Genomic DNA, 22,410 nt, shown 5'->3' on the forward strand with positions numbered 1-22,410 from the left:
ATGTGGAGGGGAACATGACTACGGAAAATGTGAAGAAGGTGTGAAACCAAAATGCTGTAATTGTGGGGGAGAACATAGCGCGGGATATGGAGGTTGTCAGGTGAGGAAAAGTGCTGTAAAAGTTCAGAATGTTAAGATCTCTGAAGGAATAACATATGCAGAAGCCATCAAGAAGGTTAAGACGGAAGAAAAGAAAGAAACAGAAGTTAAGGTTGTAGACACAAAAATGAGAAAAGAGTGTTTGGTTCAAGAAATAGATAATTCCATGAATATTCAAAATAAGATGGAATTTTTGACCTTTATGGTAGAAGTGGTAAATTGCTCGGCCCAAACTGAAAGTAGAACAGAAAGAACAAGAATAATTCTAAGAGCAGCGGAAAAGTACTTGAATGTTGTAGGAATAACAGTTGAACAGATAAATGAGAAACTAAAGACGAATGTAGCAATCTCTCAGTCATCATGTGGAGAAGTATAATGGTGTTTTTAATCTTGCAGTGGAATGCAAGAAGTCTGATATCAAATGGATTAGAATTTAAAAAATGGATAGATGATTTTAAGATAAAACCACATGTAATATGTGTACAAGAATCTTGGCTAAAACCCAATTTAAATTATGTGGTTCAAGGATACGAAATAGTAAGAAAAGATAGGAAAAAAGGAAATGGGGGAGGAGTGCTTACTTTAGTTAAGGCAGGGGTTGCATACAGGGAGATAAAAGTAAACGAGGAATATGAATCAATAGTAATAGATGTAAGGGCAGAAAATCGTAACATAAGAGTGATAAATTTCTACAACCCCTGTAAGAGATTGAATATCGATCTAACTAAAAATATAGGAATAGAGGGACATGATAACATAATATGGTGCGGAGATTTTAATGCACATAGTACCTTGTGGGGATGTGTAAATAATGATCAAAATGGGCAGGTAATAGAAGAAATATTAGATTCCAATGAGTTAGTATGTTTAAATGATGGAAAAATAACAAGAGTGGATGTATTAAGAGGAAGAAATTCAGTCATAGATTTAACAATAGTATCCAATAACTTAGCAAGGCAATGTGAATGGGAAGTCTTATATCATAGTACTTTAGGGAGTGATCATTATCCTATAAAATGTTCAATAGGGGTAGAAGTAGATGAATGTCATGAGGAGAAAATGACAAGATGGAGATTTAAAGGTGCTAATTGGGAAAAATTTAAAGAGATTTGTGAAAATAAAATGCTTAGTACAAAATTTAACTTTGAGGAAATAGAAGATACAAATAACAAAATTAATGCAGTTTTATGTAGTGCAGCACAAGAGGTTATAGGGAGAAATAAAGGGGGGAAAATTAAAAAGGCTGTACCATGGTGGACAGAAAAATGTAATGAGGTAATTAAAATCAGGAATAAAGCTTTAAAAAAAGTTAAAAAGACATACTCTTTTGACGACTTTATAAAGTATAGGAGAACCCAAGCAGAAGTAAGGAAGGTAATAAGGACAACAAAAAGAAATTATTGGAGAAAATTCTGTGATGAAATTGGCACAGATATAGATATAAATGATATGTGGAATATGATCAAGAAAATGGGTGGAAAGCAAATAAATAAAAATATTCCAGCTTTAATAAAAGAAGGTAAATACATAATGACCAATGAAGAAAAAGCAGAGGAGTTGGTAGAAGTATTTGTTAAGGTTCACAGTAATAATAACTTATCAGACAGTATGAGAATAAAAAGGGAACAAATCATAAAAGAAAATCCAAATGTATTAACACAAAAATTACCAACTGGGGACACATTGGATGCAGATTTTACTATACATGAACTGAAGCAGGTAATACAGAATTTAAAATGTACATCTCCAGGTAAAGATGAAATTTGTTATGAAATGATAAAACATCTTTCAGATACATCACTAATTAGACTTCTAAAGCTCTTCAATAAAATATGGGAAGTGGGAAAACTTCCTATGACTTGGAAACATGGAGTGATAATTCCAATTGGAAAACCGGGCAAAGAGAATACAGTAGCAACAAATTATAGACCAATTGCGTTGACATCCAATTTATGTAAGATAATGGAGAAGTTAATAGTATCTCGGCTAAATTATGTGTTAGAAAGTAAAAATCTTTTAAATCATTATCAGAGTGGATTTAGAAAAGGACGAAGTACAATGGATCCAGTTTTATGTTTAGAATCTGAAATTAGGAAAGCAATGATGAATAAGGAGGTGTTAATAGGGATATTCTTCGATATCGAAAAGGCATATGATATGCTTTGGAAAGAAGGAGTATTAATTAAATTAGATAATATGGGAATCAAAGGAAAAATGTACAATTGGATTATGGACTTTTTGTTTAACAGAACTATTCAGGTAAGGGTAGGAACAAGTTATTCTAGCATACATTCTATAGATAATGGGACCCCACAGGGTAGTGTATGCAGCCCGGTATTATTTAACATTATGATTAATGATATATTTGAAACGGTTGGACAAGATATAGGCAAGTCTTTATATGCAGATGACGGTGCTTTGTGGAAAAGGGGAAGAAACGTAGAATATGTTAAAGAAAAAATGCAAAAAGCAGTTAATGAAGTGGAAAATTGGGTAAATAAATGGAGCTTTAAACTGTCTGTAGAAAAAACCAAAGTGATGTGTTTCTCAAAAAAAAGGAAATCCCCAAATATCATAATAAATCTATATGGGCAAGAGTTAGAGCAGGTTCAAGAAATCAGGTTCCTAGGAGTATGGATAGACTCAAAACTTACATTTACAACCCATATAAAGAAAATACAAGATAAATGCAAAAAACGATTAAATATTCTAAGATGTTTGGCAGGAGTAGAGTGGGGTGCTACCAGAAATGCATTAAAAAGAATATACTGTGCTATGATAAGGCCAATTTTAGATTATGGCAGTATAGTATATTGCTCAGCATCTAAATCTCAGCTACAAAAAATTAGTGTTATTCAAAATCAAGCATTAAGAATAGGAAGTGGAGCATTTCGAACATCGCCCATTCCAGCGATTCAGGTGGAAATGGCAGAACAACCAATAAAGTATAGAACACTTAAGCTGAAAATGGCATATTGGAGCACTATAAGAGGGCATGCAGATACACACCCAGTAAAAGCAATAATCAAAAACTGTTGGGAACATGAATATAGCAAGAACAGGAGTTTCGGGTGGAATGCAGAATTGGAGGCCAGGAAATTAGGATTGGATCAAATAAAAATAGGACCTACATTAACTATACCAGATACACCTCACTGGATGTTTCAAGTGCCACAAGTTGATTTACAGATACACAGTATAATTAAGGATAAGAACAGGAGTCTGTCTAAAGATAATATAGTAAGACGATATCTAAAACAAAAATATTTAAATTATACACAAATATATACAGATGGGTCTAAAAATCCAGACAATGGTTATACAGCAGCAGCTCTATATATTCCTAACAATAAACAAAATGTTTCAGTGAGGTTAAGTAATCATATATCAGTTTTCTCAACAGAATTAATGGCAATATCAATGGCAATACAGTGGGTGGAACAAAATCAGCCATCAAGAGTAGTGGTGTGCTCTGATTCATACTCAGCACTACATTGTTTGAATATGGGGACCTCAGAAACACGACAGGATCTACTAAATGAAATATTTCAAAACATAAATAAAATAAACCAAATAGGAGTAACAGTAAAATTTTTATGGATCCCTGCTCATGTAGGAGTAGAAGGAAATGAAATAGTAGATAAGATGGCAAAAACAGCATTGGGGAAAGATGAGGTGGATATTGAGATCCCGCTATCTAAAACAGAAATAAAATATATTATAAATAAATCAGTAAATAATCTTTGGCAAGAGGACTGGGATTCAGAATCAAAAGGAAGACATCTGTATAATATACAAAATAAAGTGGGGAAAGAAAGGAAAGTATATGGGAACAGGAAGGAAGACACAGTCATATCCAGACTTCGTATAGGTCATTCCAATTTAAACAATTCACTATTCAAGATAGGGAAAAGGGAAACAGAATGCTGCAGACATTGTGGACAGATCGAAACCATAGAACATGTATTAATCAAGTGCACAAAATATAGAAGAGAGAGGGACCAGTTTAAAATAAAACTAAGAGATTTGGACATGACAGACATTACAATCACTAACATTTTTAAAAATGCTCAGAAAGAAACAAAGGTATATGATTATCTGCTAAAATTCTTGAGGAGTACAGGTTTGTTTTACAGGATTTAATCGGAAAGAATTATATTTTGGTTATTTAGTTAGTTTTATTTAGATTTTTATTATGAATATTGTTTATTATTAATAATTTACTATGAAAGGGTTTAAAATAGGTATTTTTTATTTTATTTTATTTTATTATTATTTTTTTTTTTAGAGAATAAGTAATAAGCCTTCCACTCATTGAAGTCTCACACTCCAACACAGTAGGTGGCGGTAATGCACCTCAAGCTGGTTTGCCACCCGCCATTAAACGAAAAAGAAGAAGAAGAAGAAGACTCCACATCGCTGAGGATTTGACATGGACTGCTCACACAAACTCCGTGCTGAGAAAGGCACAACAACGCCTCTTCTTCCTCGGGCGTTTCAAGAGATTTGGAATGAGCCCCCATATTCTCCGCACGTTCTACACCTGGATTGTGGAGAGCATCCTGACTGGCTGTATCACCACCTGGTATGGTAACAGCACCAGCGGCAATCGCAAAGGCCTGCATTGGATTGTGCGAACTGCTGGATGTGTAGTAGGAGTTGAGCCTCCCTCCATCCCTCCAGAACATCTACACCACGCAGTGCATGAGGAAAGCCAAGAGAATCATCAGCGACTCTATCCACCCAAGCCATAGACTTTTCTCTCTGCTGCCTTCAGGCAGACGGTTCCGCAGAATCCGGTCACGCACCAGCCGACTGAAGGAAGGCTTCTTCCCTCAGACCATAAGGCCGTTGAACACTTAACACACCTCACACAAACTCTTCCATACCCCTCAGTGCACACCATCAATATGTAGCATGCACTACACTTTAACCAATCCATACTTGAAACAATACTGTCTTCAGCTATGGGTACACCTATTCATTGTACATATCGCTGTCAACACTGCCAATTTTACATTGTCCTGTTTTTTGGAAGTGTGCTGTTGTATGTTGTTGTATTCTGCACTGTCTCTGTGTTGCTCTATTTGTATTTTGCTCTGCCTCGAGCCAGCAGCTAAGCTTTTATTCATCATAGCACACGTGCTGCTGATGATGTGACAATAAATGTGATTTGATTTAGTTTTCTTTATTTGTTTTACTTATTTATTCCATTGTTGTTAAGAAATGTCAAGGAATTTAGTTGTATAAGAAAAGTGTACATGCTGGTTCTTCTTAGTAAAAAAAAAAATAATAATAATAGTAAAAACGTAAAATTGCTTATTTTTGTTAGCATTTTTATACATGCTTTATCATTTCCACACAAATGATGGCAGTTAAATCCTCACAACAAGTTAGCATGACATATCGGAGGATTTTGAAAAAACAAAGCAATTGTTATTGGATTTAATATATAGTGTTCAGTTTTTCTAAAAGCGACATTTAGGTTCTCGACTTTTGGAAGATTTTGAAGATGTGTTACAGTTGCCACTTTTGTCAGTACCACACTTTTTTTCTGCCAACGACAAAAAAAAAAAAAAAAAAAAAAGGCAGCGTGGTGCGATTTTGGAATGTAAAATGGCGTTCGGTGTGATCGGACTACTTTTACCGAAAGTTTATCATATGCTGAAGAATACTAGCTGTGCAGATAGCTCATGGGTTTGTTTCGAAGCTTTGAAAGGCTATTTTCACCCATCACTACCATAATAATAATGTTTTGTTTAATGTGATATTTCTTTAGGATGTGGTTTCCACGAAATATGTATTTCTATTTTCCCTTTGCTGCTTTTATTCACGTCATATTAATCTCAACTTTTGGTTAGTTTTCTACCAATAGATTTTCCTTCAGTAAATATTCTTGGATTAACATTCTAGTGGTTGAATCGTAGACTTAAGTTTATTTTTACTCTATGCAGTAACATTTTTGGCATACACAATCTAGATGCACGTTGTTAAAATCTACACCTACATCGCAGTTCCTTTGTCAAGAACAGCAGAGCTTTAGTTATCAAATTCAATATAGATCATGCTTTCTCAAGCAATACGATATCCAGCCTTGCTAGCACCGTCGACAAGACCTATTGAAGAGCATTCTTAGATGATTCAGTCTGATATTAACAATTTTATCTTGAGCCACTCTGCTCATACTCTTTTCCTCCTCTGTTGTGAGACACAACGAGGAACATTCATCAATGATCCAGAGCACATGAATTGAATCATCTCTCTGCATCTGATTCACGCTAAGAAAAGAGCATCAAGAATCATCATCGTGGTTTGGGAGACTCATCACTTTAGAAACACATTTCCTAGTTAAGAACTATAGAAATGATCCCTGAAAGTATAGTCTTAACTTCCCAACTGCAGAAGGAGCTGGAGTCGCTTCCGACCCTCACGGTCTTAGTGACGGTTACTTCAACACAAGCACTCACTCACATGCACGAAACAGTGATTAGAAAAGTAACACCTGCAACGTTTTTTGTCTTTAAAAATGATGTACGCTTAAAATATGTGAACACTTTGAACACATGCAGCTGTAAAAATGCATTTAATAACTCTTGTTAATAACTAAAGTTGGTAAATTGTGCGTAATCTATTTGTATGTAATTTGATAATTATGTACCCTCTTCTCTGTGTTTTTTTTCTTTCTTTTCTTTTTCTTTGGTGGTGGGCCTTACCGCCAATATTGATGAGACGACCTACAGAGAGGAGGTGCACACTCTGACGCAGCGGTGTCAGGAAAACCACCTCTCGCTCAACACCAGCAAAACCAAGAAGCTGGTGGTGTATTTCAGGAGATAGAAGAAAGCACACACTCATATCGCCATCAACGGGACGCCAGTAGAGAGAGTCAGCACTTTCAAGTTTCTTGGAATCCACATCGCTGAGGATTTGACATGGACTGCTCACACAAACTCCGTGCTGAGAAAGGCACAACAACGCCTCTTCTTCCTCGGGCGTTTCAAGAGATTTGGAATGAGCCCCCATATTCTCCGCACGTTCTACACCTGGATTGTGGAGAGCATCCTGACTAGCTGTATCACCACCTGGTATGTTAACAGCACCAGCGGCAATCGCAAAGGCCTGCATTGGATTGTGCGAACTGCTGGATGCGTAGTAGGAGTTGAGCCTCCCTCCCTCCCTCCAGAACATCTACACCACGCAGTGCATGAGGAAAGCCAAGAGAATCATCAACGACTCTATCCACCCAAGCCATAGACTTTTCTCTCTTCTTGCCTTCAGGCAGACGGTTCCGCAGAATCCGGTCACGCACCAGCCGACTGAAGGAAGGCTTCTTCCCTCAGACCATAAGGCCGTTGAACACTTAACACACCTCACACAGACTCTTCCATACCCCTCAGTGCACACCATCAATATGTAGCATGCACTGCACTTTAACCAATCCATACTTGAAACAATACTGTCTTCAGCTATGGGTACACCTATTCGTTGTACATATCGCTGTCAACACTGCCAATTTTACATTGTCCTGTTTTTTGGAAGTGTGCTGTTGTATGTTGTTGTATTCTGCACTGTCTCTGTGTTGCTCTATTTGTATTTTGCTCTGTCTCGAGCCAGCAGCTAAGCTTTTATTCATCATAGCACACGTGCTGCTGATGATGTGACAATAAATGTGATTTGATTTATTTTTCTTTATTTGTTTTACTTATTTATTCCATTGTTGTTAAGAAATGTCAAGTAATTTAGTTGTATAAGAAAAGTGTACATGCTGGTTCTTCTTAGTAAAAAAAAAATAATAATAATAGTAAAAACGTAAAATTGCTTATTTTTGTTAGCATTTTTATACATGCTTTATCATTTCCACACAAATAATGGCAGTTAAATCCTCACAAGTTAGCATGACATATCGGAGGATTTTGAAAAAACAAAGCAATTGTTATTGGATTTAATATATAGTGTTCAGTATTTCTAAAAGCGACATTTAGGTTCTCGACTTTTGGAAGATTTTGAAGATGTGTTACAGTTGCCACTTTTGTCAGTACCACACTTTTTTTCTGCCAACGACAAAAAAAAAAAAAAAAAAGGCAGCGTGGTTCGATTTTGGAATGTAAAATGGCGTTCGGTGTGATCGGACCACTTTTACCGAAAGTTTATCATATGCTGAAGAATACTAGCTGTGCAGATAGCTCATGGGTTTGTTTCGAAGCTTTGAAAGGCTATTTTCACCCATCACTACCATAATAATAATGTTTTGTTTAATGTGATATTTCTTTAGGATGTGGTTTCCACGAAATATGTATTTCTATTTTCCCTTTGCTGCTTTTATTCACGTCATATTAATCTCAACTTTTGGTTCGTTTTCTACCAATAGATTTTCCTTCAGTAAATATTCTTGGATTAACATTCTAGTGGTTAAATCGTAGACTTAAGTTTATTTTTACTCTATGCAGTAACATTTTTGGCATACACAATCTAGATGCACGTTGTTAAAATCTACACCTACATCGCAGTTCCTTTGTCAAGAACAGCAGAGCTTTAGTTTTCAAATTCAACATAGATCATGCTTTCTCAAGCAACACGATATCCAGCCTTGCTAGCACCGTCGACAAGACTTATTGAAGAGCATTCTTAGATGATTCAGTCTGATATTAACAATTTTATCTTGAGCCACTCTGCTCATACTCTTTTCCTCCTCTGTTGTGACACAACGAGGAACATTCATCAATGATCCAGAGCACATGAATTGAATCATCTCTCTGCATCTGATTCATGCTAAGAAAAGAGTATCAAGAATCATCATCGTGGTTTGGGAGACTCATCACTTTAGAAACACATTTCCTAGTTAAGAACTATAGAAATGATCCCTGAAAGTATAGCCTTAACTTCCCAACTGCAGAAGGAGCTGTAGTCACTTCCGACCCTCACGGTCTTAGTGACGGTTACTTCAACACAAGCACTCACTCACATGCACAAAACAGTGATTAGAAAAGTAACACCTGCAACGTTTTTTGTCTTTAAAAATGATGTACGCTTAAAATATGTGAACACTTTGAACACATGCAGCTGTAAAAATGCATTTAATAACTCTTGTTAATAACTAAAGTTGGTAAATTGTGCGTAATCTATTTGTATGTCATTTGATAATTATGTACCCTCTTCTCTGTGTTTTTTTTCTTTCTTTTCTTTTTCTTTGGTGGTGGGCCTTACCGCCAATAATGATGAGACGACCTACAGAGAGGAGGTGCACACTCTGACGCAGAGGTGTCAGGAAAACCACCTCTCGCTCAACACCAGCAAAACCAAGAAGCTGGTGGTGGATTTCAGGAGATAGAAGAAAGCACACACTCTTATCGCCATCAACGAGACACCAGTAGAGAGAGTCAGCACTTTCAAGTATCTTGGACTCCACATCGCTGAGGATTTGACATGGACTGCTCACACAAACTCCGTGCTGAGAAAGGCACAACAACGCCTCTTCTTCCTCGGGCGTTTCAAGAGATTTGGAATGAGCCCCCATATTCTCCGCACGTTCTACACCTGGATTGTGGAGAGCATCCTGACTAGCTGTATCACCACCTGGTATGGTAACAGCACCAGCGGCAATCGCAAAGGCCTGCATTGGATTGTGCGAACTGCTGGATGCGTAGTAGGAGTTGAGCCTCCCTCCCTCCCTCCAGAACATCTACACCACGCAGTGCATGAGGAAAGCCAAGAGAATCATCAGCGACTCTATCCACCCAAGCCATAGACTTTTCTCTCTGCTGCCTTCAGGCAGATGGTTCCGCAGAATCCGGTCACGCATCAGCCGACTGAAGGAAGGCTTCTTCCCTCAGACCATAAGGCCGTTGAACACTTAACACACCTCACACAGACTCTTCCATACCCCTCAGTGCACACCATCAATATGTAGCATGCACTACACTTTAACCAATCCATACTTGAAACAATACTGTCTTCAGCTATGGGTACACCTATTCATTGTACATATCGCTGTCAACACTGCCAATTTTACATTGTCCTGTTTTTTGGAAGTGTGCTGTTGTATGTTGTTGTATTCTGCACTGTCTCTGTGTTGCTCTATTTGTATTTTGCTCTGTCTCGAGCCAGCAGCTAAGCTTTTATTCATCATAGCACACGTGCTGCTGATGATGTGACAATAAATGTGATTTGATTTATTTTTCTTTATTTGTTTTACTTATTTATTCCATTGTTGTTAAGAAATGTCAAGTAATTTAGTTGTATAAGAAAAGTGTACATGCTGGTTCTTCTTAGTAAAAAAAAATAACAATAATAATAGTAAAAACGTAAAATTGCTTATTTTTGTTAGCATTTTTATACATGCTTTATCATTTCCACACAAATGATGGCAGTTAAATCCTCACAACAGGTTAGCATGACATATCGGAGGATTTTGAAAAAACAAAGCAATTGTTATTGGATTTAATATATAGTGTTCAGTTTTTCTAAAAGCGACATTTAGGTTCTCGACTTTTGGAAGATTTTAAAGATGTGTTACAGTTGCCACTTTTGTCAGTACCACACTTTTTTTCTGCCAACGACAAAAAAAAAAAAAAAAAAAAAAGGCAGCGTGGTGCGATTTTGGAATGTAAAATCGCGTTCGGTGTGATCGGACCACTTTTACCGAAAGTTTATCATATGCTGAAGAATACTAGCTGTGCAGACAGCTCATGGGTTTGTTTCGAAGCTTTGAAAGGCTATTTTCACCCATCACTACCATAATAATAATGTTTTGTTTAATGTGATATTTCTTTAGGATGTGGTTTCCACGAAATATGTATTTCTATTTTCCCTTTGCTGCTTTTATTCACGTCATATTAATCTCAACTTTTGGTTCGTTTTCTACCAATAGATTTTCCTTCAGTAAACATTCTTGGATTAACATTCTAGTGGTTAAATCGTAGACTTAAGTTTATTTTTACTCTATGCAGTAACATTTTTGGCATATACAATCTAGATGCACGTTGTTAAAATCTACACCTACATCGCAGTTCCTTTGTCAAGAACAGCAGAGCTTTAGTTGTCAAATTCAACATAGATCATGCTTTCTCAAGCAACACGATATCCAGCCTTGCTAGCACTGTCGACAAGACTTATTGAAGAGCATTCTTAGATGATTCAGTCTGATATTAACAATTTTATCTTGAGCCACTCTGCTCATACTCTTTTCCTCCTCTGTTGTGAGCCACAACGAGGAATATTCATCAATGATCCAGAACACATGAATTGAATCATCTCTCTGCATCTGATTCACGCTAAGAAAAGAGTATCAAGAATCATCATCGAGGTTTGGGAGACTCATCACTTTAGAAACACATTTCCTAGTTAAGAACTATAGAAATGATCCCTGAAAGTATAGTCTTAACTTCCCAACTGCAGAAGGAGCTGGAGTCGCTTCCGACCCTCACGGTCTTAGTGACGGTTACTTCAACACAAGCACTCACTCACATGCACGAAACAGTGATTAGAAAAGTAACACCTGCAACGTTTTTTGTCTTTAAAAATGATGTACGCTTAAAATATGTGAACACTTTGAACACATGCAGCTGTAAAAATGCATTTAATAACTCTTGTTAATAACTAAAGTTGGTAAATTGTGCGTAATCTATTTGTATGTAATTTGATAATTATGTACCCTCTTCTCTGTGTTTTTTTTCTTTCTTTTCTTTTTCTTTGGTGGTGGGCCTTACCGCCAATAATGATGAGACGACCTACAGAGAGGAGGTGCACACTCTGACGCAGCGGTGTCAGGAAAACCAAGAAGCTGGTGGTGGATTTCAGGAGATAGAAGAAAGCACACACTCTTATCGCCATCGACGGGACGCCAGTAGAGAGAGTCAGCACTTTCAAGTTTCTTGGACTCCACATCGTTGAGGATTTGACATGGACTGCTCACACAAACTCCGTGCTGAGAAAGGCACAACAACGTCTCTTCTTCCTCGGGCGTTTCAAGAGATTTGGAATGAGCCCCCATATTCTCCGCACGTTCTACACCTGGATTGTGGAGAGCATCCTGACTGGCTGTATCACCACCTGGTATGGTAACAGCACCAGCGGCAATCGCAAAGGCCTGCATTGGATTGTGCGAACTGCTGGATGCGTAGTAGGAGTTGAGCCTCCCTCCCTCCAGAACATCTACACCACGCAGTGCATGAGGAAAGCCAAGAGAATCATCAACGACTCTATCCACCCAAGCCATAGACTTTTCTCTCTTCTTGCCTTCAGGCAGACGGTTCCGCAGAATCCGGTCACGCACCAGCCGACTGAAGGAAGGCTTCTTCCCTCAGACCATAAGGCCGTTGAACACTTAACACACCTCACACAGACTCTTCCATACCCCTCAGTGCACACCATCAATATGTAGCATGCACTGCACTTTAACCAATCCATACTTGAAACAATACTGTCTTCAGCTATGGGTACACCTATTCATTGTACATATCGCTGTCAACACTGCCAATTTTACATTGTCCTGTTTTTTGGAAGTGTGCTGTTGTATGTTGTTGTATTCTGCACTGTCTCTGTGTTGCTCTATTTGTATTTTGCTCTGTCTCGAGCCAGCAGCTAAGCTTTTATTCATCATAGCACACGTGCTGCTGATGATGTGACAATAAATGTGATTTGATTTAGTTTTCTTTATTTGTTTTACTTATTTATTCCATTGTTGTTAAGAAATGTCAAGGAATTTAGTTGTATAAGAAAAGTGTACATGCTGGTTCTTCTTAGTAAAAAAAAAAAATAATAATAGTAAAAACGTAAAATTGCTTATTTTTGTTAGCATTTTTATACATGCTTTATCATTTCCACACAAATGATGGCAGTTAAATCCTCACAACAAGTTAGCATGACATATCGGAGGATTTTGAAAAAACAAAGCAATTGTTATTGGATTTAATATATAGTGTTCAGTTTTTCTAAAAGCGACATTTAGGTTCTCGACTTTTGGAAGATTTTGAAGATGTGTTACAGTTGCCACTTTTGTCAGTACCACACTTTTTTTCTGCCAACGACAAAAAAAAAAAAAAAAAAAAAAGGCAGCGTGGTGCGATTTTGGAATGTAAAATGGCGTTCGGTGTGATCGGACCACTTTTACCGAAAGTTTATCATATGCTGAAGAATACTAGCTGTGCAGATAGCTCATGGGTTTGTTTCGAAGCTTTGAAAGGCTATTTTCACCCATCACTACCATAATAATAATGTTTTGTTTAATGTGATATTTCTTTAGGATGTGGTTTCCACGAAATATGTATTTCTATTTTCCCTTTGCTGCTTTTATTCACGTCATATTAATCTCAACTTTTGGTTCGTTTTCTACCAATAGATTTTCCTTCAGTAAATATTCTTGGATTAACATTCTAGTGGTTGAATCGTAGACTTAAGTTTATTTTTACTCTATGCAGTAACATTTTTGGCATACACAATCTAGATGCACGTTGTTAAAATCTACACCTACATCGCAGTTCCTTTGTCAAGAACAGCAGAGCTTTAGTTATCAAATTCAATATAGATCATGCTTTCTCAAGCAATACGATATCCAGCCTTGCTAGCACCGTCGACAAGACCTATTGAAGAGCATTCTTAGATGATTCAGTCTGATATTAACAATTTTATCTTGAGCCACTCTGCTCATACTCTTTTCCTCCTCTGTTGTGAGACACAACGAGGAACATTCATCAATGATCCAGAGCACATGAATTGAATCATCTCTCTGCATCTGATTCACGCTAAGAAAAGAGCATCAAGAATCATCATCGTGGTTTGGGAGACTCATCACTTTAGAAACACATTTCCTAGTTAAGAACTATAGAAATGATCCCTGAAAGTATAGTCTTAACTTCCCAACTGCAGAAGGAGCTGGAGTCGCTTCCGACCCTCACGGTCTTAGTGACGGTTACTTCAACACAAGCACTCACTCACATGCACGAAACAGTGATTAGAAAAGTAACACCTGCAACGTTTTTTGTCTTTAAAAATGATGTACGCTTAAAATATGTGAACACTTTGAACACATGCAGCTGTAAAAATGCATTTAATAACTCTTGTTAATAACTAAAGTTGGTAAATTGTGCCTAATCTATTTGTATGTAATTTGATAATTATGTACCCTCTTCTCTGTGTTTTTTTTCTTTCTTTTCTTTTTCTTTGGTGGTGGGCCTTACCGCCAGTATTGATGAGACGACCTACAGAGAGGAGGTGCACACTCTGACGCAGCGGTGTCAGGAAAACCACCTCTCGCTCAACACCAGCAAAACCAAGAAGCTGGTGGTGTATTTCAGGAGATAGAAGAAAGCACACACTCATATCGCCATCAACGGGACGCCAGTAGAGAGAGTCAGCACTTTCAAGTTTCTTGGAATCCACATCGCTGAGGATTTGACATGGACTGCTCACACAAACTCCGTGCTGAGAAAGGCACAACAACGCCTCTTCTTCCTCGGGCGTTTCAAGAGATTTGGAATGAGCCCCCATATTCTCCGCACGTTCTACACCTGGATTGTGGAGAGCATCCTGACTAGCTGTATCACCACCTGGTATGTTAACAGCACCAGCGGCAATCGCAAAGGCCTGCATTGGATTGTGCGAACTGCTGGATGCGTAGTAGGAGTTGAGCCTCCCTCCCTCCCTCCAGAACATCTACACCACGCAGTGCATGAGGAAAGCCAAGAGAATCATCAGCGACTCTATCCACCCAAGCCATAGACTTTTCTCTCTGCTGCCTTCAGGCAGACGGTTCCGCAGAATCCGGTCACGCACCAGCCGACTGAAGGAAGGCTTCTTCCCTCAGACCATAAGGCCGTTGAACACTTAACACACCTCACACAGACTCTTCCATACCCCTCAGTGCACACCATCAATATGTAGCATGCACTACACTTTAACCAATCCATACTTGAAACAATACTGTCTTCAGCTATGGGTATACCTATTCGTTGTACATATCGCTGTCAACACTGCCAATTTTACATTGTCCTGTTTTTTGGAAGTGTGCTGTTGTATGTTGTTGTATTCTGCACTGTCTCTGTGTTGCTCTATTTGTATTTTGCTCTGTCTCGAGCCAGCAGCTAAGCTTTTATTCATCATAGCACACGTGCTGCTGATGATGTGACAATAAATGTGATTTGATTTATTTTTCTTTATTTGTTTTACTTATTTATTCCATTGTTGTTAAGAAATGTCAAGTAATTTAGTTGTATAAGAAAAGTGTACATGCTGGTTCTTCTTAGTAAAAAAAAAATAATAATAATAGTAAAAACGTAAAATTGCTTATTTTTGTTAGCATTTTTATACATGCTTTATCATTTCCACACAAATGATGGCAGTTAAATCCTCACAAGTTAGCATGACATATCGGAGGATTTTGAAAAAACAAAGCAATTGTTATTGGATTTAATATATAGTGTTCAGTATTTCTAAAAGCGACATTTAGGTTCTCGACTTTTGGAAGATTTTGAAGATGTGTTACAGTTGCCACTTTTGTCAGTACCACACTTTTTTTCTGCCAACGACAAAAAAAAAAAAAAAAAAGGCAGCGTGGTTCGATTTTGGAATGTAAAATGGCGTTCGGTGTGATCGGACCACTTTTACCGAAAGTTTATCATATGCTGAAGAATACTAGCTGTGCAGATAGCTCATGGGTTTGTTTCGAAGCTTTGAAAGGCTATTTTCACCCATCACTACCATAATAATAATGTTTTGTTTAATGTGATATTTCTTTAGGATGTGGTTTCCACGAAATATGTATTTCTATTTTCCCTTTGCTGCTTTTATTCACGTCATATTAATCTCAACTTTTGGTTCGTTTTCTACCAATAGATTTTCCTTCAGTAAATATTCTTGGATTAACATTCTAGTGGTTAAATCGTAGACTTAAGTTTATTTTTACTCTATGCAGTAACATTTTTGGCATACACAATCTAGATGCACGTTGTTAAAATCTACACCTACATCGCAGTTCCTTTGCCAAGAACAGCAGAGCTTTAGTTTTCAAATTCAACATAGATCATGCTTTCTCAAGCAACACGATATCCAGCCTTGCTGGCACCGTCGACAAGACTTATTGAAGAGCATTCTTAGATGATTCAGTCTGATATTAATAATTTTATCTTGAGCCACTCTGCTCATACTCTTTTCCTCCTCTGTTGTGAGACACAACGAGGAACATTCATCAATGATCCAGAGCACATGAATTGAATCATCTCTCTGCATCTGATTCATGCTAAGAAAAGAGTATCAAGAATCATCATCGTGGTTTGGGAGACTCATCACTTTAGAAACACATTTCCTAGTTAAGAACTATAGAAATGATCCCTGAAAGTATAGTCTTAACTTCCCAACTGCAGAAGGAGCTGTAGTCGCTTCCGACCCTCACGGTCTTAGTGACGGTTACTTCAACACAAGCACTCACTCACATGCACAAAACAGTGATTAGAAAAGTAACACCTGCAACGTTTTTTGTCTTTAAAAATGATGTACGCTTAAAATATGTGAACACTTTGAACACATGCAGCTGTAAAAATGCATTTAATAACTCTTGTTAATAACTAAAGTTGGTAAATTGTGCGTAATGTATTTGTATGTCATTTGATAATTATGTACCCTCTTCTCTGTGTTTTTTTTCTTTCTTTTCTTTTTCTTTGGTGGTGGGCCTTACCGCCAATAATGATGAGACGACCTACAGAGAGGAGGTGCACACTCTGACGCAGAGGTGTCAGGAAAACCACCTCTCGCTCAACACCAGCAAAACCAAGAAGCTGGTGGTGGATTTCAGGAGATAGAAGAAAGCACACACTCTTATCGCCATCAACGAGACACCAGTAGAGAGAGTCAGCACTTTCAAGTATCTTGGACTCCACATCGCGGGCAACCGAAATGACCGGAGCGGAGGAGACCGGCGGGTGGCAACACTGAGTTGTGAATGAGACCAAGATGGGCGGAAGGGAAGTAGAATCCGGAAGTGAGTTGGATATGGAGGATGAATTAGATGGCGGGGAAGATGAAAGAAAAACAAGTAGCAAGTGGACTTTAGTAGAAAAGCGAAAAAGGAGAAAAGATTGGAGCCAGACTTCAGGAACAGAGAGTGAGAGAGAATGTCACCAGGTGAGCAAAATAAAGCAGGAGTATAAAATAATGGTGAAATTTTTGTCAGGGGACGCAAGTAATTTGAATCCTTTGAAACTGACAAAATCTTTAAAAGAAACAGTTGGAAACATAGAAAGTGCAAAAATGCTGAGAGATGGGAAAATGATCATTTTCTGTAAAGATAGCAAACAACAAAAAGTTGCTTTAGGGTTAAAGTCTATATTAGGACAAAAAGTCACTAGTCAAATAATGGGAGAAAAGAAATGGACGAGAGGAGTCATTACGGGAATACCAACAAATATAGCTGTAGAAACAATTAAGAAAAGCATTACGGGAGCAAAAGTGATAGATGCAAGGAGACTAAAAATAACCCGAAATAATGAGAGAAGTGACAGTCTGTCGATAATGATACACTTTGACGAGGAGAAACTGCCGGAAAGAGTGTATGTTGGATTAATGAGCTATGCAGTAAGACTGTTCATCCCCCCCCCGCTAAGGTGTTACAAGTGCCAAAAATTTGGACATGTTGCAGTAGTGTGCAAAGGAAAACAACGATGTGCAAAATGTGGAGGGGAACATGACTACGGAAAATGTGAAGAAGGTGTGAAACCAAAATGCTGTAATTGTGGGGGAGAACATAGCGCGGGATATGGAGGTTGTCAGGTGAGGAAAAGTGCTGTAAAAGTTCAGAATGTTAAGATCTCTGAAGGAATAACATATGCAGAAGCCATCAAGAAGGTTAAGACGGAAGAAAAGAAAGAAACAGAAGTTAAGGTTGTAGACACAAAAATGAGAAAAGAGTGTTTGGTTCAAGAAATAGATAATTCCATGAATATTCAAAATAAGATGGAATTTTTGACCTTTATGGTAGAAGTGGTAAATTGCTCGGCCCAAACTGAAAGTAGAACAGAAAGAACAAGAATAATTCTAAGAGCAGCGGAAAAGTACTTGAATGTTGTAGGAATAACAGTTGAACAGATAAATGAGAAACTAAAGACGAATGTAGCAATCTCTCAGTCATCATGTGGAGAAGTATAATGGTGTTTTTAATCTTGCAGTGGAATGCAAGAAGTCTGATATCAAATGGATTAGAATTTAAAAAATGGATAGATGATTTTAAGATAAAACCACATGTAATATGTGTACAAGAATCTTGGCTAAAACCCAATTTAAATTATGTGGTTCAAGGATACGAAATAGTAAGAAAAGATAGGAAAAAAGGAAATGGGGGAGGAGTGCTTACTTTAGTTAAGGCAGGGGTTGCATACAGGGAGATAAAAGTAAACGAGGAATATGAATCAATAGTAATAGATGTAAGGGCAGAAAATCGTAACATAAGAGTGATAAATTTCTACAACCCCTGTAAGAGATTGAATATCGATCTAACTAAAAATATAGGAATAGAGGGACATGATAACATAATATGGTGCGGAGATTTTAATGCACATAGTACCTTGTGGGGATGTGTAAATAATGATCAAAATGGGCAGGTAATAGAAGAAATATTAGATTCCAATGAGTTAGTATGTTTAAATGATGGAAAAATAACAAGAGTGGATGTATTAAGAGGAAGAAATTCAGTCATAGATTTAACAATAGTATCCAATAACTTAGCAAGGCAATGTGAATGGGAAGTCTTATATCATAGTACTTTAGGGAGTGATCATTATCCTATAAAATGTTCAATAGGGGTAGAAGTAGATGAATGTCATGAGGAGAAAATGACAAGATGGAGATTTAAAGGTGCTAATTGGGAAAAATTTAAAGAGATTTGTGAAAATAAAATGCTTAGTACAAAATTTAACTTTGAGGAAATAGAAGATACAAATAACAAAATTAATGCAGTTTTATGTAGTGCAGCACAAGAGGTTATAGGGAGAAATAAAGGGGGGAAAATTAAAAAGGCTGTACCATGGTGGACAGAAAAATGTAATGAGGTAATTAAAATCAGGAATAAAGCTTTAAAAAAAGTTAAAAAGACATACTCTTTTGACGACTTTATAAAGTATAGGAGAACCCAAGCAGAAGTAAGGAAGGTAATAAGGACAACAAAAAGAAATTATTGGAGAAAATTCTGTGATGAAATTGGCACAGATATAGATATAAATGATATGTGGAATATGATCAAGAAAATGGGTGGAAAGCAAATAAATAAAAATATTCCAGCTTTAATAAAAGAAGGTAAATACATAATGACCAATGAAGAAAAAGCAGAGGAGTTGGTAGAAGTATTTGTTAAGGTTCACAGTAATAATAACTTATCAGACAGTATGAGAATAAAAAGGGAACAAATCATAAAAGAAAATCCAAATGTATTAACACAAAAATTACCAACTGGGGACACATTGGATGCAGATTTTACTATACATGAACTGAAGCAGGTAATACAGAATTTAAAATGTACATCTCCAGGTAAAGATGAAATTTGTTATGAAATGATAAAACATCTTTCAGATACATCACTAATTAGACTTCTAAAGCTCTTCAATAAAATATGGGAAGTGGGAAAACTTCCTATGACTTGGAAACATGGAGTGATAATTCCAATTGGAAAACCGGGCAAAGAGAATACAGTAGCAACAAATTATAGACCAATTGCGTTGACATCCAATTTATGTAAGATAATGGAGAAGTTAATAGTATCTCGGCTAAATTATGTGTTAGAAAGTAAAAATCTTTTAAATCATTATCAGAGTGGATTTAGAAAAGGACGAAGTACAATGGATCCAGTTTTATGTTTAGAATCTGAAATTAGGAAAGCAATGATGAATAAGGAGGTGTTAATAGGGATATTCTTCGATATCGAAAAGGCATATGATATGCTTTGGAAAGAAGGAGTATTAATTAAATTAGATAATATGGGAATCAAAGGAAAAATGTACAATTGGATTATGGACTTTTTGTTTAACAGAACTATTCAGGTAAGGGTAGGAACAAGTTATTCTAGCATACATTCTATAGATAATGGGACCCCACAGGGTAGTGTATGCAGCCCGGTATTATTTAACATTATGATTAATGATATATTTGAAACGGTTGGACAAGATATAGGCAAGTCTTTATATGCAGATGACGGTGCTTTGTGGAAAAGGGGAAGAAACGTAGAATATGTTAAAGAAAAAATGCAAAAAGCAGTTAATGAAGTGGAAAATTGGGTAAATAAATGGAGCTTTAAACTGTCTGTAGAAAAAACCAAAGTGATGTGTTTCTCAAAAAAAAGGAAATCCCCAAATATCATAATAAATCTATATGGGCAAGAGTTAGAGCAGGTTCAAGAAATCAGGTTCCTAGGAGTATGGATAGACTCAAAACTTACATTTACAACCCATATAAAGAAAATACAAGATAAATGCAAAAAACGATTAAATATTCTAAGATGTTTGGCAGGAGTAGAGTGGGGTGCTACCAGAAATGCATTAAAAAGAATATACTGTGCTATGATAAGGCCAATTTTAGATTATGGCAGTATAGTATATTGCTCAGCATCTAAATCTCAGCTACAAAAAATTAGTGTTATTCAAAATCAAGCATTAAGAATAGGAAGTGGAGCATTTCGAACATCGCCCATTCCAGCGATTCAGGTGGAAATGGCAGAACAACCAATAAAGTATAGAACACTTAAGCTGAAAATGGCATATTGGAGCACTATAAGAGGGCATGCAGATACACACCCAGTAAAAGCAATAATCAAAAACTGTTGGGAACATGAATATAGCAAGAACAGGAGTTTCGGGTGGAATGCAGAATTGGAGGCCAGGAAATTAGGATTGGATCAAATAAAAATAGGACCTACATTAACTATACCAGATACACCTCACTGGATGTTTCAAGTGCCACAAGTTGATTTACAGATACACAGTATAATTAAGGATAAGAACAGGAGTCTGTCTAAAGATAATATAGTAAGACGATATCTAAAACAAAAATATTTAAATTATACACAAATATATACAGATGGGTCTAAAAATCCAGACAATGGTTATACAGCAGCAGCTCTATATATTCCTAACAATAAACAAAATGTTTCAGTGAGGTTAAGTAATCATATATCAGTTTTCTCAACAGAATTAATGGCAATATCAATGGCAATACAGTGGGTGGAACAAAATCAGCCATCAAGAGTAGTGGTGTGCTCTGATTCATACTCAGCACTACATTGTTTGAATATGGGGACCTCAGAAACACGACAGGATCTACTAAATGAAATATTTCAAAACATAAATAAAATAAACCAAATAGGAGTAACAGTAAAATTTTTATGGATCCCTGCTCATGTAGGAGTAGAAGGAAATGAAATAGTAGATAAGATGGCAAAAACAGCATTGGGGAAAGATGAGGTGGATATTGAGATCCCGCTATCTAAAACAGAAATAAAATATATTATAAATAAATCAGTAAATAATCTTTGGCAAGAGGACTGGGATTCAGAATCAAAAGGAAGACATCTGTATAATATACAAAATAAAGTGGGGAAAGAAAGGAAAGTATATGGGAACAGGAAGGAAGACACAGTCATATCCAGACTTCGTATAGGTCATTCCAATTTAAACAATTCACTATTCAAGATAGGGAAAAGGGAAACAGAATGCTGCAGACATTGTGGACAGATCGAAACCATAGAACATGTATTAATCAAGTGCACAAAATATAGAAGAGAGAGGGACCAGTTTAAAATAAAACTAAGAGATTTGGACATGACAGACATTACAATCACTAACATTTTTAAAAATGCTCAGAAAGAAACAAAGGTATATGATTATCTGCTAAAATTCTTGAGGAGTACAGGTTTGTTTTACAGGATTTAATCGGAAAGAATTATATTTTGGTTATTTAGTTAGTTTTATTTAGATTTTTATTATGAATATTGTTTATTATTAATAATTTACTATGAAAGGGTTTAAAATAGGTATTTTTTATTTTATTTTATTTTATTATTATTTTTTTTTTTAGAGAATAAGTAATAAGCCTTCCACTCATTGAAGTCTCACACTCCAACACAGTAGGTGGCGGTAATGCACCTCAAGCTGGTTTGCCACCCGCCATTAAACGAAAAAGAAGAAGAAGAAGAAGACTCCACATCGCTGAGGATTTGACATGGACTGCTCACACAAACTCCGTGCTGAGAAAGGCACAACAACGCCTCTTCTTCCTCGGGCGTTTCAAGAGATTTGGAATGAGCCCCCATATTCTCCGCACGTTCTACACCTGGATTGTGGA

At 36.8% G+C, this 22,410-nt stretch overlaps 5 non-coding genes across 5 annotated transcripts; all 5 read right to left on the reverse strand.

Moving 5' to 3' along the window:
* Nucleotides 1–6,269: 6,269 nt before the first annotated feature.
* LOC137487646 (small nucleolar RNA U3) lies at nucleotides 6,270–6,485 on the reverse strand. The gene has a single exon (XR_011006295.1). It is a non-coding gene; the product is annotated as a small nucleolar RNA U3 (small nucleolar RNA).
* Nucleotides 6,486–8,762: 2,277 nt separating this feature from the next.
* Nucleotides 8,763–8,976, reverse strand: LOC141377717 (small nucleolar RNA U3). The gene has a single exon (XR_012390279.1). It is a non-coding gene; the product is annotated as a small nucleolar RNA U3 (small nucleolar RNA).
* Nucleotides 8,977–11,261: 2,285 nt separating this feature from the next.
* Nucleotides 11,262–11,477, reverse strand: LOC141377722 (small nucleolar RNA U3). Its single transcript, XR_012390284.1, has one exon. It is a non-coding gene; the product is annotated as a small nucleolar RNA U3 (small nucleolar RNA).
* Nucleotides 11,478–13,730: 2,253 nt separating this feature from the next.
* Nucleotides 13,731–13,946, reverse strand: LOC141377711 (small nucleolar RNA U3). The gene has a single exon (XR_012390273.1). It is a non-coding gene; the product is annotated as a small nucleolar RNA U3 (small nucleolar RNA).
* A 2,276-nt stretch (nucleotides 13,947–16,222) lies between these two features.
* Nucleotides 16,223–16,438, reverse strand: LOC141377708 (small nucleolar RNA U3). Its single transcript, XR_012390270.1, has one exon. It is a non-coding gene; the product is annotated as a small nucleolar RNA U3 (small nucleolar RNA).
* Between the last annotated feature and the right edge of the window lie 5,972 nt (nucleotides 16,439–22,410).

This window comes from Danio rerio, chromosome 14 (assembly GCF_049306965.1).
Source record: "Danio rerio strain Tuebingen ecotype United States chromosome 14, GRCz12tu, whole genome shotgun sequence".
NCBI classification, from domain to species: Eukaryota; Metazoa; Chordata; class Actinopteri; order Cypriniformes; family Danionidae; genus Danio; species Danio rerio.